The following is a 26,754-nucleotide window of genomic DNA, read 5'->3' on the forward strand; positions in this document are numbered from 1 at the left end:
ATCTCGGCTCACTGCAACCTCTACCTCCCCAGCTCAAGCGATTGTCCTACCTCAGCCTCCCAAGTAGCTGGGATTACAGGCACCCGCCACCATGCCCAGCTAATTTTTGTACTTTTAGTAGAGACAGGGTTTCACTATGTTAGCCAGGCTGGTCTCGAATTCCTGACCTCAGGTGATTGGCCTGCCTCAGCCTCCCAAAGTGCTAGGATTACAGGCATGAGCCACCGCACCTGGCCTAATTCACCCACTCTTCAACCTTCCTGGTCCCCCAAACTTGTGGCTCCCCCTGAGGTTCTACAGGGGCCTTCTATTTGGGTTGTGTTCCTAATCTCCACCCCTTCCCTCTGCCCTCTGGAGAGGGTCTAAATGTCTCTGAATGGTCTTCCATTCCCACCAGGCCCACCCACTACCCCAAGCCCTTCCTTCCCTGCCAGCGTATCCCTCCCTCCATCCCTTCACAGACCCTACTCTTTGTGCCAGGGTGGTGAAGCAACATTTCAACAGGAGCAGGTTTTGAGAGCAGATTCCAATTTGGGGCCTGATTCTTACCAGCTGTGTGGCCTTGGGCATGTTGCTTAACTTCTCTGGTCCTCTAGCGTCTCATCTGTAATAAGACTTCCTTCACAATCCTGGAGTGAGGGTTAAATTGTATAAAGCCCTTGGCACAGTATGCAGCACATTATAAACATTCAATAAATATTAGCTACTGTTATTATTAGAGGAGTAAAGGCAAAGAAGGGGAGGAGGCAGGGGGACTCATGAGCAAGCAGAGGAAGAAATCAGAAAATGTATATTTTTAAAATTATTCCCCACCAGAATGAATATTTTTTTATTCAGCACAATGTGTTGTGGGCGTCAAATAATATTAAATCTATGCTGGGTTCTGGCAGGATAAATGCCAACATCACCAACAGGGCTTCCAGGGACTATAAGTGCCTTAGTGTGCTAAAGCAGAGAAGATACTACTTGATATATTTTTGAAGCTGAAGTGCTTCCAAGTTTTGTAGTTTCAATTCTGTTACTTCTTGGGAACGTTTTAAATAACAAGAACATGAAGAAATAAACAGTGTTGGTTCCCTGATGTTAAAGTTTCAGGAATGTGGTTATTGCTTTCCAGAAAAGACCATGAGAATGACCTCATTCCGACTAAGGAAAAGTTGAACTCTTTTCCATTTTTTCCACCTTATGAACCCAACAAAAAGAGCAAAGAGGAATATAATCAATGAATTTATCTTAATGAAAGCTGATGGCTTCAATATCTTTTTTCCCACAGTTTAATTGTTTTAGGCATTTATTATTAGCTATGATTAATGCAGAAAAAAGGGACAAAAAGCTCACAAACAGGACACAGTTTCACAAGATGCACTGTAGGGGGAAAAGTGACTGAGATGGACCAGCAGTATCCTAGGGTCTTGGTGGATGCGTTCCTGGTGGAGGGGGTCTCATTCCTGGAGGGGGCATGCCTACTGGCATCCCTCCAGCAAGGGGAGGCCCAATTGGTAGGCCCATGGGTGATTTCATACCAGGTGGAGGAAACATAATGCCTGGAGGTGGGGCTGCTCTGCCAACAGGTGGGGGTGGAGTCCCCAGTCCTGGTGGGTACTGTGTTGGGGCTCCAGTAATGCTGTTCTCTGTGGAGTCATTACCTGCTGGGATGGTTCCTCAACTTCTGGGACAGGGCCTGCTAATCTAGCAGGAGCCTGGGAAATTGATACACCAGCTGATACTCCTCTACCAGCTGCCCTAACAACGCCAGGGCCTCCTGCAGCTCCAGCAAGTGGTACCCGAGCAATGCCAGTATCTTGGTGGGGTAGCCCCTCCACAGTCACGGACACCAAGTTCTCCCCATGCAGCAACACCAGACCCCAAAAGTGCTTTTCTTTGAGCTCTGGTTGCTTCACATTCTTTGGCTTGATCTTTCTCAACTCATCACAATCGCAAAGGATCAAATTCACATGCTTGTCAAACGCCTTAAAGGCGCCAAAGAAGATTCTGCCTTCCTGTAGGATGCATTTCATTCTATAGTCAATGTGCTGCTGCAGTCTTGCTACTCATGCCCACAGTCGTGACTGCTGCTCCACCAAATCCCGTGTCCACAGTTAAAACTTCGTGCTTCTTAAGACCTGGGTGAAGGCTACAGATAAAGGTATGGTGCAGGTTCTTCTAGAAACAATGCAAGCTGAGGAGGCAATGTGGTGGCACATGCCTGTAATCCCAACACTTTGGGAGGCTGAGGAGGGCAGATCACCTGAAGTCAGGAGTTCGAGACCAACCTGGCCAACATGGTGAAATCCCATCTCTGCTAAAAATACAAAAATTAGCTAGATGATAGTGGCATGTACCTGTAATCCCAGCTACTCAGGAGGCTGAGCCAGGAGAATCGCTTGAGCCAGGGAGGTGGAGGTTGAGGTGAGGCGAGATGGCATCACTGTACTCCAGTCTGAGTGACAGAGTGAGGTGCTATCTCAAAAAAAAAAAAAAAAAAGAAAGAAAGAATTTTTAAAAAGTACATTGAAAGCATTGGGTGAGGTGGCTCATGCCTGTAATCCCAACAGTTTGGGAGACCAAACTGGGAGGATCCCTTGAGGTCAGGAGTTCGAGACCAGCCTGGGCAACAGCGAGACCCTGTCTCTACAAAAAATTTAAAAATATTAGCTGGTGTGGAGCGTGCTTGTAGTCACAGTTATTCAGGAGACTGAGGTGGGAGGACCACTTGAGCCTGGGAGTTGAAGGCTGCAGTGAGTCAGGATGGTGTGCCACTGCACTCCAGTCTGGGCCACAGGCTGAGAACATGTTTTTGTTTTGTTTTGTTTTTTGTTTTTTGTTTTTTTTTGAGACGGAGTATCGCTCTGTCGCCCAGGCTGGAGTGCAGTGGCGTGATCTCGGCTCACTGCAAGCTCCGCCTCCTGGGTTCACGCCATTCTCCCGCCTCAGCCTCCTGAGTAGCTGGGACTACAGGCGCCCGCCACCTCGCCCGGCTAGTTTTTTCTATTTTTTAGTAGAGACGGGGTTTCACCGGGTTAGTCAGGATGGTCTCGATCTCCTGACCTCGTGATCCGCCGGTCTCGGCCTCCCAAAGTGCTGGGATTACAGGCTTGAGCCACCACGCCCGGCCGAGACCATGTTTTTTTTTTAAATAAAAAATAGATAATGGATTGACTGATAGAGAAAGCTCACTCTGTGCTGAACTTGTTCCAAGTATCCTCATAACAACCTTTTGAGGTAGGAAGAAATTGGAACACACCTGTGGTTAAACAAATTGAGTTTATCACTTGTTATGGGGTAAGGGTGTGAGGACATGAATCATGAAAAACAATAGGGCGGCTGGGCTTGGTGGCTCACATCTGTAATCCCGGCACTGTAGAAGCCCAACGTGGGAGGATCACTTGAGGTCAGCAGTTCGAGACCAGTCTGGTCAACAAGGTGAAGCCCCGTCCCTACTAAAAATGCAAAAATTATCCGGGTGTGATGGTGGGCACCTGTAATCCCAGCTACGCGGGAAGCTGAGGCAGAAGAATCACTTGAATCCAGGAGGTAGAGGCTGCAGTGAGCCGAGATTGCACCACTGCACTCCAGTCTGAGTGACACAGTGATACTCTGTCTCAAAAACAAACAAACAAACAAAACAAGGGACATCTCAGTAACAAAGTGTTACAAAAGACACATAGGATTTGGGCTTGCATTAGGTGATTTGGAGTAGGGTTTAAGAAAATGAGGTTTTCTGGCCGGGCGCGGTGGCTCAAGCCTGTAATCCCAGCACTTTGGGAGGCCAAGGCGGGCGGATCACGAGGTTAGGAGATCGAGACCATCCTGGCAAACACAGTGAAACCCCGTCTCTACTAAAAATACAAAATATTAGCCGGGTGTGGTGGCGGGCGCCTGTAGTCCCAGCTGCTCGGGAGGCTGAGGCAGGAGAATGGCATGAGCCCAGGAGGCAGACGTTGCAGTGAGCCGAGATTGCGGTACTGCACTCCAGCCTGGGCAACAGAGCGAGACTCCATCTCAAAAAAAAAAAAAAAAAAAAAAAGAAAAGAAATGTTTGGCCATTTTTGTAGTTTGAACAATGCTCATGTTTTGTCTGGGTTCAGACATGATTTGAGTGGTTTTGTTATTGTCTTGATCCATCATGGTCACATAGTGGTCTTGTTTGATGCTGTTCTGTGAAGTTTTTATGTTCAATAAGAGAACACACTAAGGTCTATTTGTGAGTTCCAGACCATCTCCTGAATATCAGGGGCTGTTTTTCTTTTAGAGCCTGGTTTCGAATCCAGGTTTGTGTGACTGGAAACGTCCCCTGTATTACTTCTTGATCACAGGAACTTGAGAAGGTGGCTGGCAGACTAGGAATTTCATCTATGAGCTTATTTCATCTACTTTTTTGTGTGTGTGACGGAGTTTTGCTCTTGTCACCCAGGCTGGAATACAATGGCGCAATCCTGGCTCACTGCAACCTCTGTCTCCTGGGTTCAAGCAATTCTCCAGCCTCAGCTTCCCAAGTAGCTGGGATTACAGGCACCCGCCACCATGTCCAGCTAATTTTTGTATTTTTAGTAAAGACGGGGTTTCACCATGTTGGCCAGGCTGGTCTTGAACTCCTGACCTCAGCTGATCTGCCTGCCTCGGCCTCCCAAAGTGCTGGTATTACAGGCGTGAGCCACTGAGCCCGGCCTTTATCTACTATGTTCACCTCCTACTCAAGTCCAATCCTTAACAGTTCCTGGGTAACTGTAGGCATTTCATAATATTTGTTGAATGAATGAAATGGCTGTCAAGAACTCCAATTATTGCTTGAGTGCAAGTCACAAGCTCCATCACCTATCAGTATGTGATTTGATACAATATGTATTAACAGCTAATCCACAATCCATATTCAAATTTCGTTACTTGTCCCAATATTGTCCATTACAACTATTCCACCACCACCACCACCACCCCAGTCCAGGGTCCTATTTAGAATCACACACCATGTTTTGTTGTCATGCCTCTTTAGTCTTCTTTAACTTCTTTAAACTGGAACAGTTCCTCGGCTTTTCTGTTTTTCATGACAATGAATTATTTTGTAGAGAGTGTCCTTCATTTGGGGTTCTCTAGCGCTTCCTCATGAGATGTGCACGGTGCACTTCTGACAGAAATACCACAGATGAGATGTATCCTCAGTGCATTTTATTAGGAGGCCCTTGATCTGACCCACTAACTAGTGGTGTTAACTTTGATCACTTTGATCCGTTTGTTCTGCTAGGTTACACCTCTGTAACATCACCGTTTTCCCTTTGTAATCAATAGGTAATTTGTGGGAGACACTTTTACTGTTTTAAACATCCCATTTCTATAGTTCTACCACACATTATTGATTTTCTAATTCCACCATGTTTTGTCATACCCTACCTTGTTTTAACCTGATGGTCTCTCTTAGCTGAGAGAGCCAGACAGACTCCATTTTAGTTCCTTCACTTACAGCCCCTTTACCTCCCTCCCTTAAGGGCATAACTAGAGTAAACTGACTCAAAGCATGTCCAGAAATGCACTTACTGATAAGATACTGAGGCAAGCTGCACCAGCAGCTCCTGGGGATGCGCTCCCTGGATGGCACCCAAAGCCCCTGCATTTCTCTCTTTGTGATAGTTTAAGCCCCTGCACCTGGAACTGTTTATTTTTTTGTAACTGCTTTTGTAACCAATTAATTTTTTAACTTTTTGCCAGTTCTGCTTCTGTAAAATTTTTAGTAGAGACAGGGTAAAAATTGCTTCAGCTAAACTCCCCCCTCCCCTATTTAGACCACGGTATAAAAACAAAACTAGCCCCTTCCTCCGGGCCGAGAGAATTTCGAGAGTTAGCCGTCTCTCGGTCACCGGCTAATAAAGGACTCCTGAATTTAGCTGTCTCTCGGTCGCCGGCTAATAAAGGACTTCTGAATTCGTCTCAAAGTGTGGCATTTCTCTCTAACTCACTCGGTTACAACAGTTTATTAGTTGGCATTCTACTAAAAGGAAGACTTTCCCTTCACCCATTAATATACTCACTTCTTTATGTCTGTAAAGACTCATGGATTACTATTTTATTCAATTAGTTATACTGTATTACTATTACTCCATATTTTGATTCTGAAATTGCCCTGACTTGGCCAGTGAGATCTCTTTAAAGACAGCTCCTGTGTTCTTTGACATATTCCCTTGATTCTTATTACCATCATCCTTATATTCTGGTGTAACAAGATGTTCCAAGTTTATTTGGTACTTTCCGGAATGTTTTCTTCCTTTCTCTTTCTTTTTTTCTTTTTGAGACGGAGTCTCGCTCTGTCGCCCAGGCTAGAGTGCAGTGGTGCGATCTCAGCTCACTGCAATCTCCGCCTCCCGGGTTCAAGTGGTTCTCCTGCCTCAGCCTCCCGAGTAGCTGGGATTACAGATGTGCGCCACCACGACCGGCTAATTTTTGTATTTTTAGTACAGAGGGGTTTCACCATGTTGGCCAGGCTGGTCTCGAACTCCTGACCTCATGTGATCCATCCTGCCTCGGCCTCCCAAAGTGCTGGGATTACAGGTGGGAGTCACTGCGCCCGGTCGGAAATCAGTTTTTTTCTTTCAGGAGCCCCGAACCCAAGTTCTTTGAAATGCTGCCAAAGAGCTCCAGGGTTCCTCCGCTTCCTGCCCGCAGGCGGAACCTTAGAGTTTAGGACATGGAGATAAACCTCTTCCGGTTGGGGCCGGAAGTCCCTCCGAGAGAGGCGGCTTCGCGTCATGTGACTGGAGTCCGCGTAGGAGGGGTCAGAGGTCCTACCCAACAGATTGACGCGGCGATAGTATTGGCCGTGTAGCCGAAAAACTGATTGACTGGGCGGCCCCCCACGGCGTTAACTGCGCAGAGGCAGGTATGTGAGGGGCTGGGGTTGGGGCGGGGACCGCCAAGGTTTAGGGACGGGGGCGGGAGACCCGGGTCCGCCTTCCCGGGACACACGGGCTTCAACATCTGAGCCCAGGGGCCCAGAGACAGCAAGACCGGTGGTGCCTCTGGTCCCCGAAAAGAGGACGGGCTGGCGTTGTGGTTCTGCGTCCCATGATTACAGATTGGGGAAACTGAGGCCTTGAGAAAGAGAAGAGCTCCCACAAGCTCTCCTTTCGAGGCATGGGCACTGATTCCCATTCTGTCCCCCGTGCGAGGCCGCCTGTATCATCTGGGAGTGCATTTCACGAGTTTGCCCTGAGTGGAGAAGCAGAGGCCGGGGAGCGCGGTGAACAGAGTTGGGCTGAGAGTAAGAGACCTGGATTCGAGACTTCTCCACCGACAATTTTGCGTTCTGGGCCAAATCTCTTTCCTGTGCTGGGCCTCAGTTTCCTCGTGTCTAAAACGGGGCAGTGTTTCTCAAAATATGGTTCTTACACCATCTGCTTTGAAATTCTCTGAGATGCCGGCTTTACAGTGCGGGACTCAATTCAGACTTCTGGTTTAGAATCTGAACTTATGCCTAGGAGGGTCCTGTATATACTGATGTTTGAATCTCATTGATTTTAAGTGCTTTCCTGCTGTGAGCACTAGATATCCATTCTTCGCTTTGAGGCAGCTGGTGCCAGGTCAGGAACTTTGAAAGAACTGGAATGGTTAGCTCAGTAAAGACAGCACTGGAAGGGAATTAACTTTTTAAAAATTGAAAATAGGCCGGGCGCGGTGGCTCAAGCCTGTAATCCCAGCACTTTGGGAGGCCGAGACGGGCGGATCACGAGGTCAGGAGATCGAGACCATCCTGGCTAACACGGTGAAACCCCGTCTCTACTAAAAAATAGAAAAAACTAGCCGGGCAAGGTGGCGGGCGCCTGTAGTCCCAGCTACTCAGGAGGCTGAGGCAGGAGAATGGCGGGAACCCGGGAGGCGGAGCTTGCAGTGAGCCGAGATCACGCCACTGCACTCCAGCCTGGGCGACAGAGCGAGACTCCGTCTCAAACAAAAAAAAAAATTGAAAATATTGTTAATGGCAAAGGGGACTTCCACTTCATCTTTAGGCTAAAAGAGGCAGAACTAGGACTAACAGGTGAATTCTACAAGAAGACAAGATTTTTGCTTAATAGAAGAACTTAAATGGAAGAATCATCAGAGTTGACCAGCGATGGAGTGAATGGATTGCCTCCGTGCCTCCTTTCGAGAGAGGTATATAGGTATTAGATGAAGGTCCTTTCCAATTTGAAAGTCTGTGATTCTAAGGAGTTGTTCTGCATCTATCTGGTGCTGACTCTGCCCTTAGGGCAAATGTGACTTTTTTCTTCTCTCTTTTCTTGACACTTCCATCACTTTAGCCTACATCTCCTGTAAATAAGGCCAATGCCTCTGACCTTACGTAATCTCTTCCTGGTTGTCCTGGGCACCATCCTTCTTTTCAAGGACTTTGGAATGACCCAATATCTGATAGACGCACCTTAAATGTTTGTTGAATGAATAAGTAAACTGGGTCCCACCCCATGGGTTAGTAGCTTTTTTCTAAGAACAACTTGGAAATGCCTCTGAAGATTTTATGTTTGACCAGGAGAAGCCAGTGAACTCTCAGTCACAAAATTGAGGACTCCCAGTTGGGAGGACCCCTTGAGGTTGTTCAGACCAGCCTTCTCCTCCCTGAAACATAATCCCTGCTTGAATCCTCTCTTCAGCAATATGTGTATACATGTGAGAGAGTTTTTGCAGTCTGTTGGCTAGCTTTCCGTGCATCATATAAAAACAGTCCTCTTATAGACTTGACTTGCCAGTTCGCACACACCACCAGTTCCAGCTAATTTTGTGTGTGTGTGTGTGTATTTAGTAGAGATGGGGTTTCACCATGTTGACCAGGCTGGTCTCGAACTCCTGACCTCAAGTGATCCGCCTGCCTCAGCCTCCCAAAGTGCTGGGATTACGGGTGTGAGCCACTGTGCCTGGCCTCTAGCATACCTTTAGTTTTCTAATCAAACATTATTATGTCCTTATTTTGTGCATTACAGAGCTCGCCTAAGTCACTTTTTCAACACCTGCTAGAATGCTTAGGAATGTTTATGTTATCTTAGGGAGCAGAGGCTCCATATTATGACCCAGTTCTGCTGACTTGCTCCCCTGCCCCCACAAAAAAAAGGTTAGGGTTGAGCCAAAACTTCCTGCCAGTGTTTATCGACTTGTATTTCCCAAGATTAAAAAATAAAAAAGTTGTGAAATGCTTATTCAGATCTTATCCAGGTACTGGGTAAAATGATCTTAATTTGTTGGAGTTTTTAGAACTTCTTGATCTAAAAGTTTCCTTTTAAAGAAGCATCTGAATTAACATTCTCATAAGTGTGTTCTTCAGGCCACTGGTCTGAAGAAATGGCTCTGAAAAAAGGATTTGATGCTAACAATAAGTTTGAGAAAGCCACATACCATTATTCTTTCTTGAAGCTTCTCAATATGTAATACCACATTAAAAGCACTGAGAGGTCCTGCAATAAGGAAATGTGCTTTATAAGCCAAGATAATAACTTGTTTCATTTGTTTAATCTACTTGATGTAAAATCTTTTTTTTTTTTTTAATTGAAGCACACATTAGCAAATTCTGACCTAGAGTGGGGATCCTCTTACTGTATATAGCCTGTGAACCAAACTTGGACCTACTGCTTGTTTATATGGTCTGTGAGCTAAGAATGCTTTTTACATTTTTCTTTTTTTTTTTTTGGACGGAGTCTCTCTCTGTCGACCAGGCTGGAGTGCAGTAGTGTCATCTTGGCTCACTGCAAGCTCCGCCTTCCGGGTTCACACCATTCTCCTGCCTCAGCCTCCTGAGTAGCTGGGACTACAGACGCCCGCCACCACGCCTGGCTAATTTTTTGTATTTTTAGTAGAGACGGGGTTTCACCGTGGTAGCCAGGATGCTATCGATTTCCTGACCTCGTGATCCACCCGCCTCAGCTTCCCAAAGTGCTGGAGTTACAGGCTTGAGCCACCGACATTTTTCTTTTTTGTTTTGAGATGGCGTCTGGCCGTGTTGCCCAGGCTAGAGTGCAGAGGCGTGATCTGAGCTCACTGCAAGCTCCACCTCCTGGGTTTGCACTGTGTTAGCCAGGGTGGTCCATCTCCTGACCTCGTGATCTGCCTGCCTCGGCCTCCCAAAGTGCTAGGATTACAGGCATGAGCCACCATATCTGGCCTGCTTTTTACATTTTTAAATGATGGGAAATAAAAGAATAATAATATTACATAGGTGACAATTACAGGAAAATAAAATTTCAGTGTTCATTTCAGCCACACCCATTTATTTATATTTATACATATATATTTACATATTTTCTTAGGGTACTTTAATGCTACTCAGTGGAGTTGATTAGTTGCCATAAAAACCGTATGGTCGACAGAGTCTAAAGTATTTACTCTGTGGCCCTTTACGGAAAAAAATTGCCAATTCCTGACCTGCATCATGTACTTGAGACAGTGACTCGCTCTGTTGCCCAAGGTGGAGTGCAGTGGCACAAACCTAGCCTACTACAACCTTGACCTCCTGGGCTCAAGCCATCTTCCCACCTCAGCCACCTGAGTAGTTGGGACTACGGGCACATACCACCACACCCAGCTAACTTTCAAATTTTTTGTAGAGACGAGGTCTCACTATGTTGCCCAGGCTGGTCTCAAACCCCTGAGCTCAAACGATTCTCCTGCCTCAGCCTCTCAAAGTGCTGGGATTACAGGTATGAGCCACCACTCCCAGCCATATATTGTTTTTCAACTTTTTATTTTATTTGTTTATTTATTTCTTTTTGAAACGGAGTCTTCCTCTGTCTTCCAGGCTTGAATGCAGTGGCGCGATCTCGGCTCACTGTAACCTCCACCTTCCGGGTTCAACCTATTCTCCTGCCTCAGCCTCCTGAGTAGCTGGAACTATAGGCGCACACCACCTCGCCTGGCTAATTTTTGTATTTTTAGTGGAGACAGGGTTTCCCATGTTGGCCAGGATGGTCTCGATCTCCCGACCTCGTGATCCACCTGCTTCAGCCTCCCAAAGTGCTGGGATTACAGGCTTTAGCCACCGTGCTTGGCCCCTTATTATTATTTTTTAGATGGAGTTTCACTCTTGTTGCCCAGGCTGGAGTGCGATGGCACAATCTCCGCTCACTGCAACCTCTGTCTCCCAAGTTCAAGCAATTCTCCTGCCCCAGCCTCTCAAGTAGCTGGGATTACAGGCATGTGCCATCACACCCGGCCAATTTTTATATTTTTAGTAGAGATGGGTTTCACCATGTTGGCCAGGCTGGTCCTGAACTGCTGACCTCAGGAGATCCACCCGCCTTGGCATCCCAAAGTGCTGGGATTACAGCCGTGAGCCACTGCGCCCGGCCCTTTTATTTTGAAATAATTTTAACCTTATACTAAACTTGCAAAAATAATCCACAAACTTTCTGTGTATTTGTCATCTAACTTCACCTAATGTCAAAACTGTACATAATTATATCAAAATTATCCAAACAAGAAATTTAACATTAATACAATATTACTAGCTAATCTAGAGACTTTATTCAAATTTTGCCATTTGTCCTACTATATCCTTTTTCTGTTTCAGGACCCGATCCTGGATCCTACATCACATTTAGTTATCAAGTCTCCCTGGTGTCATCAGATATCTGAGACAGTTCCTCATTGTCTTTTTTTTTTTTTTTTGAAACGGAGTCTCACTCTGTCACCCAGGCTGGAGTACAGTGGCACGATCTCAGCTCACTGCAACCCCCCACTGCCGGGTTCAAGCGATTCTCCTGCCTCAGCCTCTGGAATAGCTGCGATTACAGGCGTGTGCCGCCATGCCCAGCTGTTTTTTGTATTTTTAGTAGAGATGGGGTTTCACCATGTTGGGCAGGCTGGTCTTGAACTCCCAACCTCAGGTGATCCACCTGCCTCAGGCCTCCCAGAGTTCTGGGATTGCAGGTATTGCCACCACACCCGGCCTGCATTTGCACTAAAATTTATTTTCTTTAAATTTTTTGTCTGTTTGTTTTTGAGACAGAATTTCACTCTTATTGCCCAGGCTGGAGTGCAGTGGTGCGATCTTGGCTCACCGCAACATCTGCCTCCTGGGTTCAAGCGATTCTCCTGCCTCAACCTCCCGGGTAGCTGGGATTACAGGCATGCACCACCACGCCCGGCTAATTTTGTATTTTTTTTTTTTTAGTAGAGACAGGGTTGCTCCATATTGGTCAAGCTGGTCTTGAACTCCCGACCTCAGGTGATCCATCTGCCTCAGTCTCCCAAAGTGCTGAGATTACAGGCGTGAGCCACCGCACCTGGCCATTTGCACTCAAATTTATGAGGGTTCCAGTTTCTCCGCATCCACAACAACACTTGTTATTGCCCACTAAAAAAATTATCTCTCTCCTAGTGGGTGTAAAGTGATATCTCATTGTGGTTTTGATTTGCATTTCCTTAATGGCTGACGATGATGATGATGTCTTATTGGTCATCTGCATATCTTATTTGGAGAAATGTCTGTTTAGCTCTTTTGCTCATTTTGTAATTGAGTTATTTGTTATCATGTACAACTTTGAATGTAGGTATTCAAAGAGTTTGCAGATCCCTTGAAACAACTCAGTGATCTGACCTGCAAATTCTGAGGCAATGCCAGTATCTCCCTGATCTGAATGTAGTTGGATCTGGACATACTGAAGCACAAAGTAAATTTCCATTTGAGGCTACTGACCACGCAGAGCTTGACTCAAACCCAGCCACTTCTGGCCATGTGGAGTTGGAGTGGCCATGGTCAAGTGAAAGAAAGGGTACTGTTTGTGTCCAGAAATGAGGTTGTCAACCAAGATATGATAAGACCAGTTGGGGAGCCTTCATTTTGGGTGCTACTCTGGTGTATGTCTGGTTATAGGCAGGGAGTCGAAGAGTCAGTGGTGTTTTGAATGCTCAGGACTAGCTGCTCATAGCTACATAACTACAGTGCACCTAGGCCTATCTTGATCCTACAGCATTCAACTGTAACCAGACCATCTTGGACATGTACCTTGAAACAAAAACTTCAGTAATGTAAATTGTGAAAGTAATATATGCTTATTTTATTATTATTAATTTTTAGAGATGGAGTCTTGCTCTGTTGCCTAGGCTGGAGTGCAGTGGCACAATGCCGACTCACTGCAGCCTCCATCTCCTAGATTGAAGCAATTCTTGTGCCTCAGTTCCCGAGTAGCTAGAATTACAGGCACGTGCCACCATGCCCGACTAATTTTTGCATTTTTAGTAGAGGGGGGTTTCATGATCTTGGCCAGGCTGGTCTGGAACTCCAGACCTCATGAGAGTGATCCACCTGCCTCAGCCTCCCAAAGTGCTGGGATTACAGGCATGAGCCACCATGCCCCGCCAATGTGCTCATTTTAGACATTTTGGAAAATGCAGAAAAATCTTCGTCTCCCCACCCTAATCATCCCTAGCTCTAGTATCTAGAGAACCTTTGTTACAATTGCTATATTTCCTTCTTGTTTCCTGCCACGGGGCACATTTGTTTTTTTGTGTGTTTTTTTTTTTTTTTTTTGAGACGGAGTCTCGCTCTGTCGCCCAGGCTGGAGTGCAGTGGCCGGATCTCAGCTCACTGCAAGCTCCGCCTCCTGGGTTCACGCCATTCTCCTGCCTCAGCCTCCCGAGTAGCTGGGACTACAGGCGCCCGCCACCACGCCCGGCTAATGTTTTGTATTTTTAGTAGAGACGGGGTTTCACTGTGTTGGCCAGAATGGTCTCGATCTCCTGACCTCGTGATCCGCCCGCCTTGGCCTCCCAAAGTGCTGGGATTACAGGCGTGAGCCACCGTGCCCGGCCCACGGGCACATTTGTAATAGTTGGAATCACTCACTGTACACAGTTCCATATCTTGCTTTTTCTTATTAAAATCTAAAACTGAAGAAAAAACACATTTTAATGTTAATGTCTCCATGTTTTTGCCAGCCATCTCATAAGCATTACTTCTTTTTTTTTTTTTTGGCGGGGGGGGACAGAGTCTGGCTCTGTTACCCAGGCTGGAGTGCAATGGTGCGATCTCGGCTCACTGCAACCTCTGCCTCCCGGGTTCAAATGATTCTCCTGCCTCAGCCTCCCGAGTAGCTGGTATTATAGGCACTTGCCACCACACCCAGCTAATTTTTGTGTTTTTGGTAGAAACGGGATTTCACGATGCTGGCCAGGCTAGTCTCGAACTCCTGATCCCAGGCGATCCACCCACCTCAGCCTCCCAAAGTGTTGGGATTACAGGCGTGAGCCACCGCGCCCAGCCTATAAGCATTACTTCTGATGGCCTGCATAGATTTCCATTTCCTTAACTGTTCATTTATTCAATAAGTCTTATTATGTAGACATAATGTGTATAATAAGCACTTGGTATGTTCTTAGTGGGATAGAAATGTAGTTTTGATTTTTTTAAATAAGGAGCATAGATTTTCTTATAATTTTTTTTATTGTGGTAAGATGTACATAGCATAATATTTACCGTTTTAACTAATTTTATTTATTTAAATTTTTTTGAGATAGGGTTTCACTCTGTGGCCTAGGCTGAAGTGTAGTGGCAGCTCACTGTAGCTTCAACCTTTGGGGCTCACGCAATCCTCTTGCCTCAGCCTCCTAAAGTGCTGGGATTACAGCAGTGAGCCATTGTGCCTGGCCATTTTTAACTATTTTTAAATGTACAATTCAGTGGCATTAAGTAAATTCACAATGTCATATAACCATCACCACTATTTCCAAAACTTTTTCAGCTTACCAAACAGAAACTCTACCCATGAAGCAATAACTCCTTATTCTCTCCTCCCCCCAGCTCCTGGTAACCTCTGATCTACTTTCTATCTCTATGAATTTGCCTATTCTAGATATTTCCAATAAGATTCTAATAAGAAAATCACACAATATATGACCTTTTATGGAAATGTAGGGTTTTTTTTTTTTTTTTCCTTTTTTTTCTTTTTCTTTTTTTTTTTTTTTTGAGACAGAGTCTCACTCCGTTGTCACCCAGGCTGAGTGTAGTGGTATCATCTCAGCTCACTTCAACCTCCGCATCCTGGGTTCAAGCAATTCTTGTGTCTCAGCCTCCCAAATAGCTGGAATTACAGGCGCTTACCACTACACCTGTCTTATTTTTGTGTTTTTAGTAGAGATGGGGTTTTGCCACTTGCCCAGGCTGGTCTCGAACTCCTGACCTCAAGTGATCTGCCTGCCTTGGCCTCCCAAAGTGCTGAGATTACAGGCATGAGCCACTGTACCTGGACCTAGTTTTTTTAATTGTAGTGAAATTCATATAAAATTTACCATCTTAACCATTTTTTAAGTATACAGCTCAGTGGTATTAAGTATGTTCATATTCTGGAAGCATCACCACCATCTACCTCCAGAACTGTTTTCGTCTTGCAAAAGTAAAACTCTGTGTCCGTTAAACAATAACTCCCTATTTCTTTTTCACCCTAGCCACTACCAACCACTATTCCACTATCTATGATTTTAAGTACATCATATAAGTAGAATCATACAAGTAGAATCATACAGTGTTTGTCCTTTTTTTTTTTTTTTGAAGATGAGGTCTAACCGTGTGGCTGGTGTCAGACTCTTGGGTTTAAGCGATCTTTCTGCCTCAGCCTCCCAAGTAGCTGGGGTTACGTGTGGGCACCACTGCACCCAGCTTAGTATTTGTCTTCCTTTGACTGACTTATTTCACTTAACATGATGTTCTTGAGGTTCATTTATGTTGCAGCATATGTCAGAATTTTTCTTCCTTTTGAAGATAAAATGATATTCCATTGTATGTATTTTGCTTATCCATTCATCTGTTGATGCACACTTGGATTGCTTCCATGTTTCAGCTATTGTGAATACTGCTACTCTTTGCGACCTTGCTTTCAATTATTTGGGTACATACCTAGAGGTAGAATTGCTGGATCATATGGTAGTTCAGTTTTTAAGTTTTTTGAGGAACCTCCGTGCTGTTTTCCACAGCAGCTGTACTTTTACATTCCCACCAACAGAGCACAAGGGTTCCATTTCTCTACATCCTTGCCAAACCTTGTTATTTCCCGGTTTTATAAAAATAGTAGTCATTCTAATGGTATCTCATTGTGCTTTTGATTTGCATTTCCCTAATGATTAGTGATGTTGAGCACACTTCTGTGTGCTTTTGGGACATTTGTATATCTTCTTTGAAGAAATGTCTCTATTCAAGTCCTTGGCCCCCTCCACCCTTTTAAATTTTTTTTTTTTTTTTTTTTTTTTTTGAGACGGAGTCTGGCTCTGTCGCCTGGGCTGGAGTGCAGTGGCCCGATCTCAGCTCACTGCAAGCTCCGCCCCCCGGGTTTACGCCATTCTCCTGCCGCAGCCTCCCGAGTAGCTGGGACTACAGGCGCCCGCCGCCTCGCCCGGCTAGTTTTTTGTATTTTTTAGTAGAGACGGGATTTCACCGTGTTCGCCAGGATGGTCTCGATCTCCTGACCTAGTGATCCGCCCGTCTCGGCCTCCCAAAGTGCTGGGATTACAGGCTTGAGCCACCGCGCCCGCCCTAAAAATTTTTTTTTGAGACAGAGTCTGTCTCTCTCTTGCCCAGGCTCGAGTGCAGTAGTGGAATCTGGGCTCACTGCAACCTCTTGCCTCCTGGGTTCAAGCAATTCTCTTGCCTCAGCCTCCCAAGTAGCTGGAAGTACAGGTGTGTGCCACCACACCTGGCTAATTTTTTTGTATTTTTAGTAGAGACAAAGTTTTGCTGTGCTGTCCAAGCTGGTCTCGAACTTCTGACCTCAAGTGATCCGCCTGCCTCAGCCTCCCAAAGTGCTGGAATTACAGGCCTGAGCCACCATACCTGGCCCCACTTTTGAATTAGGTTGTTTTGTTGTTAAGTTTTAGGAGTTCTCTGTATATTCTAAATATTAATTCCTTTTCAGATATACGATTTGCAAATATTTTCTCCCATTCTGTGAATTGCCATTTACTCTATTGGTAGTGTCTTTTTATGCACAAAAATTTTAAATTTTTATGAAATCTCATTTGTCTACTTTTTCTTTTGTTACCTGTGCTTTTGGTGTCATTCCAAGAAATCATTGCCAGAAATACAGTTTTTAAAGTCATGACCAAGTGGCTGCTGGTTTAAAATTCTCAGAGGTGGCCCTAATTGCTGCCTGGTTATCATACCCTACTTCTCTTTTTTTAATTTTTATTTTTTTAAAGACAGGGTCTCTCTGTCGCCCAGGCTGGAGTGCAGTGGCGTAATCTCAGCTCACTGTAACCTCTGCCTCCCGGACTCAAGCAGTCCTCCATCTTTGCCTCTTGAGTAGTTGGGACCACAGGCATGCACCACTGCTCTTGGCTAATTTTTGTATTTTTTGTAGAGATGGGGTTTTGCCATGTTACCCAGACTGGTCTCAAACTTGTGGGCTCAAGTGATCTGTCTGCCTCCACCTTCCAAAGTGCTGGGATTACCAGCTGAGCCACCACGCCCGGCCTTCAAACCCTACTTCTCTACTCTGCTGTAGATGACATGAGTCCATCTCTTCATTTCACTGGTCATTGGGAACAAAGCATCCTGTCTTCCAGCTGGCCTAAGGACATGCAAAGATTAAAAGCAGCAATTCTATGTTCATTGAGCCAGATTGTGTCTGCTTCTATGGAAATGGCCTAGGGGACTGACTGGCCATTCTGTCCTGGGTCCAGTTGCCAGGTTAATTCCTATGATAGTTTCTATAGCACCTGACTCTGATACTCACTCTCCCAGTTGCTCCTCAGAAGTGCCTTGTGATGTAACAATGATGTGGTTTTTTTTTTTTTGAGACAGAGTCTAGCTCAGTTGCCCAGGCTGGAGTGCAGTGGCGCGATCTCGGCTCACTGCAAGCTCCGCCTCCCAAGTAGCTGTGCTCCTGCCTCAGCCTCCCAAGTAGCTGGGACTACAGGCGGCTGCCACCACTCCCGGCTAAGTTTTTTTTTTGTATTTTTAGTAGAGACGAAGTTTCACCATGTTAGCCAGGATGGTCTTGATCTCCTGACCTACTGATCCGCCTGCCTTGGCCTCCCAAAGTGCTGGGATTACAGGCGTGAGCCAGCACATCTGGCCAGATGTGGTCTTTATTTTTTATTTATTTAATTTATTTATTGAGACAGAGTCTCACTCTGTCACCCAGGGTGGAGTGCAGTAGCACGATCTTGGCTCACTGCAGCGTCCACCTCCTGGATTCAAGTGATTCCCATGTCTCAGCCTCCCAAGTAGCTGGGATTACAGACATGTGCCACCACGCCCAGCTAATTTGTATTTTTTGGTAGAGACAGGGTTTCACCATGTTGGCTAAGGTGGTCTCGAACTCCTGACCTCAGATGATCCACCCACCTTGTACTCCCAAAGTGCTGGGATCACAGGTGTGAGCTACCACGCTTGGCCAGGTTTTTATTTTTTAATATTTATTTATTTATTTTTGAGACAAGGTCTTTGTATGCTGCCCAGGCTGGTCTGAAACTCTTGGCCTCAAGCAATCCTTCTGCCTCAACCTCCTGAGTAGCTGGCATGTTCCACTGTGCCTGGCATGGTGGGGGTTTTTAAAGATGATCAGGTCTCTGAATACAGGAGTGGATCCTGGGCAAAGCCCAAGGAAGTTTCTTGTGTTTTTCTTAACACTATCATCTCTGCCAAGGTACTTCTTAGTGTGATAAGCTTTTTGTTTTTTAATAGTTACATTCTGACTTGGTTATAAACTCCTTGAGCACAGGAACCAGGACCTTCTCTGATTTATTTATTCATTTGTTTATGAAACGGGGTCTCACTCTGTCGCCCAGGCTGGAGTGTAGTGGCACGATCTTAGCTCACTGCAACCTCCGCTTCCTGGGCTCAAGCGATTCTTCTGCCTCAGCCTCCCTAGTAGCTGGGATTACAGGCGCCCACCACCAAGACCAGCTAATTTTTTTTTTTTTGTATTTTTAGTAGAGATGGGGTTTCACTATGTTGGCCAGGCTAGTCTTGAACTCCTGACCTCAGGTGATCCACCTGCCTCGGCCTCCCAAAGTGCTGGAATTACAGGCGTGAGCCACGGCACCTGGCCCTCTGATTTATTTTTATCATGGGCCTAGTAGTTGGCATTCTCTGAGTGTTTGCCAAACAGCACTGGTAACAAATATAATGGAGGTGGTTCAAGGCACAAGACCAATTTGTAAAAGTCAATATTATAGACTTTTCAAAATGGAATCATTTTGGTTTTCTCTTTATCACAGTTGGTCCTAGTCAGGACCTCCTGTTGAAAGAAGAGAGAGGCTGGGCGCAGTGGCTTATGCCTGTAATCCCGGCACTTTGGGAGGCCGAGGCAGGCGGATCACCTGAGGTCAGGAGTTTGAGACCAGCCTGACCAACATGGAGAAACCCCGTCTCTACTAAAAATACAAAATTAGTCAGGTGTGGTGGTGCATGCCTGTAATCCCAGCTACTCAGGAGGCTGAGGAAGGAGAATCTCTTGAACCTGGGAGGCAGAGGTTGCGGGGAGCCGAGATTGCGTCATTGCACTCCAGCCTGGGCAACAAGAACGAAACTCCATCTCAAAAAAAAGAAAGGAGAAGTGAGATCATTGTTTTGTCAAGTATATACAGGGTATTAAAATCTAAAGTTTTCTACTTAATTGGTTGGATCTTGTTAGCCTTATTGTTTTTATACTCTACCTTCAGAATATTTTAGAGGTCTTTAGCTCAACCTCAGGTAAAATATTAATTAATGACATTTTATAGAATCTGAATTAATGAGGTTTCACTGACAGTGTGAAAATAAAAGTTAAACCTGTCCAGGTGTGGTGGCTAATGCCTGTAATCCCAGCATTTTGGGAGGCTGAGGTGGGCGGATCACTTCAGGTCAGGAGTTCAAGACCAGCCTGGTCAACATGGGGAAACTCTGTCTCTACTAAAAATACAAATAAATTAGCCAGGCGTTGTGGTGCACACCTGCAATCATGAATTCAGAATATTAATCTTACTGCTTCCTCCTTAGTTTCTTTGTCTAATGGGGGTAGGCACTGTTTCATACTTATTTAAAATAATAACAAGGCTGGGCGCGGTGGCTCATGCCTGTAATCCCAGCACTTTGGGAGGCCGAGGCAGGCGAATCACCTGAGGTCAGGAGTTTGAGACCGGCCTGGCCAACAAGGTGAAACCCTGTCTCTACTAAAAATACAAAAATTGGCCGGTTGTGATGGTGCACACCTGTGGTCCCAGCTACTCGGGAGACTGAGGCAGGAGAATCGCTTGAACCCAGGAAGCGGAGGTTGCAGTGAGCCAAGATCTTGCCACTATACTCCAGCCTGAGCAACAGAGTAAGACCCCATCTCAAAAAAAAAAAAAAAAAAGCAGAACCCTTATTTTGTAGATTTTTCTCATGACAAAGGGATGGCAGGAACAATTGTTCCCCATTTGCAGGTAAGGATACTGGCATAGTGAGTGACAGACCTGAGCCTTAGGCTAAGTCCTCTGGCTCCAGATTATTCCTTTCACGGTGTTACACTAGAAATTCACAGCCCTTAATTGTTGTCTGTGCAGTCTGAAGAGCTTTTCTTTAAAACACTGTTTTCCTCAGCTGTATTGGTTTGATTGAAATTAAATCCCCTTCATTCATTCACATACCTTAATCAAACATCTACTTCCTGTCAGGCACTGTGCTGTTGGCCCTAGGAGGTATCTCACTAGAGCGGGTAATAGTTCAGTGGATAACCAAAACTCTGTGTATGTTATCTTTAATGGCGGCGGGGGGGTACCAATTTGAGAAAACTTGAAACTTCTAGTTGCAGATCCCTGAATTTTTTTTTCATTTGTGTAAGAGTTTTGGGTAATACTTTAAAAAAAAAATGACTCTTATGTAACATTTCCAGTTCTGAACAGCATGTTTTGCTCTTGTAGGATACTGATTTTCCACAACTCTAGTTGGCTATATTGAGTTGTACAGTTCTAATTGCTCCTGGGCATCAGGTCTGTCCACACACACACACACACACACACACACACACACACACGGATATCAGGTGCTCCTGAGGCACCTAGCCCTGTGCTGAGTAAGGAACCTGGAAGCTGGGTATCCGCTTGAGGAGACGCCCAAGAACAGATCATTGAGTTACCATTTGTTAAGGACATTGGCTTGGGTTGGGAAGCTTTGCCTCTGACTAAGTCTTTGACCATGGACAAGTGACCTAACTACTCTGAGCCTTTATTTAACATCCCAAGCAATACTAATGATGATACAGTGGTGTTTACCTAAAGGCCATAAAGATTAAATGAGATAATTCATGTAGAGGGCTGAGCAGATTGTTAGCTGATGTTACTTATAGTGATAAGATATATAACAAGTGTCCCCTAATTTTAACACTTGGGGAAAATCTGATTTTCTCTGGGTCAAATTGTGTCTAATTTTAGATTTCCTCTCAGCTCATAAACATACACAGTTCTGATGTCTCATTTATTCTGCAGTCAAGGAACGATGCTCATTGAGAAAGGAAAGTTGTGACTCATTTACTCAGCAAATTAACCGAGTACCTGCTGGTTGCATGTCTCTATGAGGAATATACAAAAACAGTTTACCTTCAGTGAACTCAGAGAGACCTTAAAAAGGAGGGGGATTAACATTTCATGAGTACTTAACCTATGTGCCAGGCAGTATGCTAGTCCCGTACTGTTTAATCTGTTTTTTTTTTTTTTTTTAGATGCAGTCTCGCTTTGTCACCCAGGCTGGAGTGCAGTGGTGTGATCTTGGCTCACTGCAAGCTCCGCTTCCCGGGTTCACGCTATTCTCCTGCCTCAGCCTCCCGAGTAGCTGGGACTACAGGCGCCCGCCACCACGCCTGGCTAATTTTTTGTATTTTTAGTAGAGACGGGGTTTCACCGTGTTAGCCAGGATGGTCTTGATCTCCTGACCTCATGATCTGCCCATCTCGGCCTTCCAAAGTGCTGGGATTATAGGCGTGAGCCACCACGCCCGGCTATCTCTCTTTTTTAGAACTATCTTCTGAGGAACGTATTAGCCTCATTTTAGCAAATGAGAAAAACAAAGGCTCAGAGAGAAAATAACTTGTCTGAAGTCACAGAATAAGTTGCAGAGCTGAGATTTGAACTCAGCCATCACATTCCTCTGTGCTGTGCTAGTTTTTAAGGAAAAAAGTTAAGGAACATTTTATGACAAGGCAACTTCTTGGATGACACTTAAAAGTTTGTGCCAGTGGTAGTACAAATCCCATTTCACTCTTTAAAAAAAATTTTTTTTTTTAATTTAAGAAACAGTCTCCTTCTGCCTCCTATGTTGGAGTGCAGTGGCATCATCATAGCTCACTGCAGCCTTGAGCTCCTGGGCTCAAGTGATCATCTTGCCTCAGCCTCCCAAGGAGCTAGAACTACAGGCACACACCACCATACCTGGCTAATTTTTAAAATTTTTTGGTGATGGGGTCTCACTATGTTGTTCAGACTAGATTTGAACTCTTGGCCTTAACTGATCCTCCTGCCTCGGCCTCCCAAAGTGCTAGGATTACAGGAGTGAGCCACCATTCTTGGCCTCCATTTTGTCCTTTTTAAAAAATGAAACCTGGTAATTTTTCAAAAGTAACTGAAGCTTAAAACCCAACAAATGAGGCCGGGCGCGGTGGCTCAAGCCTGTAATCCCAGCACTTTGGGAGGCGGAGACGGGCGGATCACGAGGTCAGGAGATCAAGATCATCCTGGCTAACACGGTGAAACCCCGTCTCTATTAAGAAATACAAAAAACTAGCCGGGCGAGGTGGCGGGCGCCTATAGTCCCAGCTACTCCGGAGGCTGAGGCAGGAGAATGGCGTGAACCTGGGAGGCGGAGCTTGCAGTGAGCTGAGATCCGGCCACTGCACTCCAGCCTGGGTGACAGAGCGAGACTCCGTCTCAAAAAAAAAAAAAAAAAAACCCAACAAATGATCAAAACATTCTCTGTATTTGAAAATAATGGAAGAGGCCGGGCGCGGTGGCTCATGCCTGTAATCCCAGCACTTTGGGAGGCCGAGGTGGGCGGATCACCTGAGGTCAGGAGTTCGAGACCAGCCTGACCAACATGGTGAAACTCTGTCTCTACGAAAAATACCAAAAAAAATTAGTTGGATGTGGTGGCGGGTACCTGTAATCCTAGCTACTTGGGGGGCTGAGGCAGGAGGATCGCTTGAACCCAGGAGGCGGAGGTTGCGGTGAGCCAACATCACGCCATTGCACTCCAGCTGGGCAACAGAATGAGACTCTGTCTCAAAAAAAAAAAAAGTAGTGGACGAAAATGTGAAAAAGTAGGAACAACTGAGTCTAGAATCCCCATTCAAATATGTGTTATCGCTGGGCATGGTGGTTAATGCCTGTAATCCCAGCAATTTGGGAGGCCAAGGCTGAGGCAGGTGGATTGCTTGAGCCCAGGAGTTCAAGACCAGCCTGGGCAGCATGGTGAAACCCCATCTCTGCAAACAAACAAAAAAAACTAGCTGGGTGTGGTGGCACACACCTGTAATCCCAGCTACTTGGGAGGCTAAGGTGGAAGGATCATTTGAGCTTGGGAGGTGGAGGCTGCAGTGAACTGAGATTACACCATTGCACTCCAGCCTGAGTGCCTGAGCGAGACTCTGTCTCAAAATATATTTATGTGTGTATTTGTGTGTGTGTATGTTTAGAAATTGTCCTATCTCTAAGGCCTGGCACAGTGTGTGGAACGTAATGAATCTTACTAGCAAGTTAGTGAATTTAAACTATCTTCCCAGGCTGCCAAAATTATATTTCTCGTTTCACTTAACTTATATTCTCCGGCCCAGGCACAGTGGCTTACACCTGTAATCCCAGCACTTTGGGAGGCCGAGGTGGGTGGATCACCTGAGGTCAGAAGTTCAAGACCAGCCTGGCCAACATCGTGAAACCCTGTCTCTACTAAAAATACAAAAATTAGCCGGGCATGGTGGTGGGTGCGTGTAATCCCAGCTACTCAGGAGGCTGAGACAGGAGAATTGCTTGAACCCGGGAGGTGGAGGTTGCAGTGAGCCTAGATCATGCCATTGCACTCTATCCTGGGCAACAAGAGTGAAGCTCTGTCTCAAAAACAAAACAAAACAAACATATATTATCTTTTGGAAAACATACATGTCATTGTCAGGGACATAGGGAAACAAATGTCTTACGTATTTCTCATAGGAATATAAATTGGCACATCTTCCCTGGGGGTATTCGGCACTATCTCAAAGTTACAAATATAAATACTTTGACCCTGCAGTTCTACTTCTGGGATTTATACTAATGATATAGTCAAGCAGTCTCGAAGGTAGAGAACAGGTATGTTGGGTTTCAGGAATAAGGAGAGACTTTTCAGCCTATATCCTTTTGTTGTACCTGTATACATGTTACTTATTAAAAAAAATAAAATTGTTAAAATTTCTGAGATAATTAATATTCTAAGGACCATTCACACCTCAGTTGTGAATGTACTTAATTCAGATTGCTTTCCTTTTTGTCCTCTACTGAGATCTGAATATATTGGACCTTTCACATCTTTTATTTTGTAATTTGAGATGAGATCTCTCTGTGTTGACCAGGCTGGTCTCGAACTCCTGGCCTCACGCAATCTTCCCATCTTGGCCTCCCAAAGTGCTAGGATTACAGGCGTGAGCTACCATGCTTGGCCTATTTTTTCCTGAGTATTAACACAGTACTCACTATGGAAAAGGTGGCAAGTACATGTAAGTATTTTTTAAAGCTTAAGAAATTTGTCCATAAGTCCACTGTCCAGAGACTACTACCATTAATATTTTTGACCTCTTTTTTTGGTATCTTTTTAACCTGCTGATAACAAATAAATTCAGTTTTTTTTAATTTTTTGAGACGGAATTTGACTCTGTCGCCCAGGGTGGAGTGCAGTGGTGCAATCTTAGCTCACTGCAATCTCTGACTCCTGGGTTCAAGCTATTCTCCTGCCTCAGCCTCCCAGCTGCTCGAAATCCTGGGTTGAAGCAATCTGCCTGCCTCAGCTCCCAAAGTGCTGTGAATGTAGGCATGAGCCACCGCACCTGGCCACATATATATTCAATTTTGTATACAATTTTACATCCTGCTTCCTTCTTTTCCCTTCCTTCCTTCCCTCCCTCCTTCCTTCCTTCCTTCCTTCCTTCCTTCCTTCCTTCCTTCCTTCCTTCCTTCCTTCCTTCCTTCCTTTTTTTCTTTTCTTTCTCTCTCTCTCTCTCTCTCTCCTTTTCTTTTCTTTTTTTTCTTTCGAGATGGAGTCTTGCTCTGTCACCCAGGCTGGAGTGCAGTGGCGCGATCTTGGCTCACTGCAAGCTCCGCCTCCTGGGTTCACGCCATTCTCCTGCCTCAGCCTCCCGAGTTGCTGGGACTACAGGTGCCCGCCACTACGCCCGGCTAATTTTTTGTATTTTTTAGTAGAGATGGGGTTTCACCATGTTAGCCAGGATGGTCTCGATCTCTCCTGACCTCGTGATCTGCCCACCTCGGCCTCCCAAAGTGCTGGGATTACAGGCGTGAGCCACCGCGCCCGGCCCATCCTGCTTTTTTCACTTAACATTATGTCATGTAATTGAAATTCCTATGTAAGCAAAATCTCTGTGGAAGCATTATTTTTAGTGGCTATGTAATCTATTACGTGGATGTACCAGTTTATTTAATGGGAGCTAGATGGGGAGAAAAAGAGACGTTAAAATCATGGAGCCCTTTGGAAGGTTAGGCAGATCTGGGTTAGGTACCAGATAGGGTATGTGGGCCCGGCAGGCCAGGGCTGAAGGGCACTAAGAATCAAAGGCTTTTCTTCTTGCCTTAGTCCCAACCCTTGCTGCCTTACCATCCTTATATATGCTCTGGGCTTCGGGTACACTGAACTCAGCACAATGAATTATGCACTTGTTTCTTGTGCTGTGTCTACATCTTTCCCAGCATTCTCTGTCTTCAGGTACCATGTACACACTGTCAGTTCCCAGTACACTGGGTTGCCTTTGTTGGTTTACTTGTTTGTGTCTCCCTTTAGACTGAAAAAAAAGTTTTATTTCTGTATCTTGAATGCCTGGCAAATAATAGGATCTTCAATGAATCTTTGAAGATTCATTCTTATCTACTAAGTAGATAGGAAGATTAGAGGGAACCAGAGAAAAGGACCAGTGCAGCCCCAGTGAAAAGAAGCCAGTCCTTTCAGCCTTCTCTGTGCTTCTGATCCTATATTTGAGGGCCAGATCTCCGTGGGCTAGCCTCGGGACCTAAACACCACTTAGACTTTAAAATTTCAAAGCTGGTTTCTGTGTGTTCTAAGTTCCAATAAACTTATTCAGAGTTCTTCCCATTCCAGCCTTCTGTGAGTGTGATGTAGACATTCTTGGAATGCAGGTCCCATTTCTGCCTACGTGTGGTCCAGCAGCAGTCTAATGAGTGGTGCAGACAGGCTCAGGCACGCCAGGGTTCCTGGCAGAAAGCTTCCATGTGAATAAGCATGTACCCACAGAAATGAGACCTCTGCTGGGATCGTGCAAGTTATTTATCACCCGAATTCGTAATCTTCATACCGAAGATTAACGTTTCTAGGTGTCTCGCTATACCCTGGTCTAGAAATTCTTGGAGTTAAAGGGGCAGATAAGGCAGATTATGAATTCCTACAGTTCTCTAGAACTTGATAATTGAATTTAAGAATGCTACAGAGAGATTTCCTCATGAGATCAAGTTCCCTGGTGGTTCCTGCAGGGATATTCAACTCTTGTGTTCTCTTTCTTGCTCAGTTCCTGTGAGGTGAGCCAGGCCAAGTGGACCAAAGGCCAGCTCTGGGAAGGTAATATATTGAAGATA

General features: G+C 45.4%; 1 protein-coding gene and 1 pseudogene across 3 annotated transcripts in view; one reads left to right on the forward strand and one right to left on the reverse strand.

Annotated features, from left to right (window-relative positions):
- Window positions 1-1,274: 1,274 nt before the first annotated feature.
- Window positions 1,275-2,817, reverse strand: LOC105487295 (small nuclear ribonucleoprotein-associated protein N pseudogene; annotated as a pseudogene).
- Window positions 2,818-6,733: 3,916 nt separating this feature from the next.
- Window positions 6,734-26,754, forward strand: part of LOC105487209 (ring finger protein 185) — a 47,443-nt gene continuing 27,422 nt past the window's right edge. For 2 of the 3 annotated variants that reach the window (XR_011614065.1, XM_011750575.2), the window contains exon 1: window positions 6,734-6,865. The gene's annotated coding sequence lies outside the window, so the exon portion shown is untranslated. Of the gene's footprint in view, window positions 6,866-25,516; window positions 26,738-26,754 lie in introns of those variants that run through there. The other variant, XM_011750576.3, reaches the window with a different exon arrangement.

This window comes from Macaca nemestrina, chromosome 15 (assembly GCF_043159975.1).
Source record: "Macaca nemestrina isolate mMacNem1 chromosome 15, mMacNem.hap1, whole genome shotgun sequence".
Lineage (NCBI taxonomy): Eukaryota > Metazoa > Chordata > Mammalia > Primates > Cercopithecidae > Macaca > Macaca nemestrina.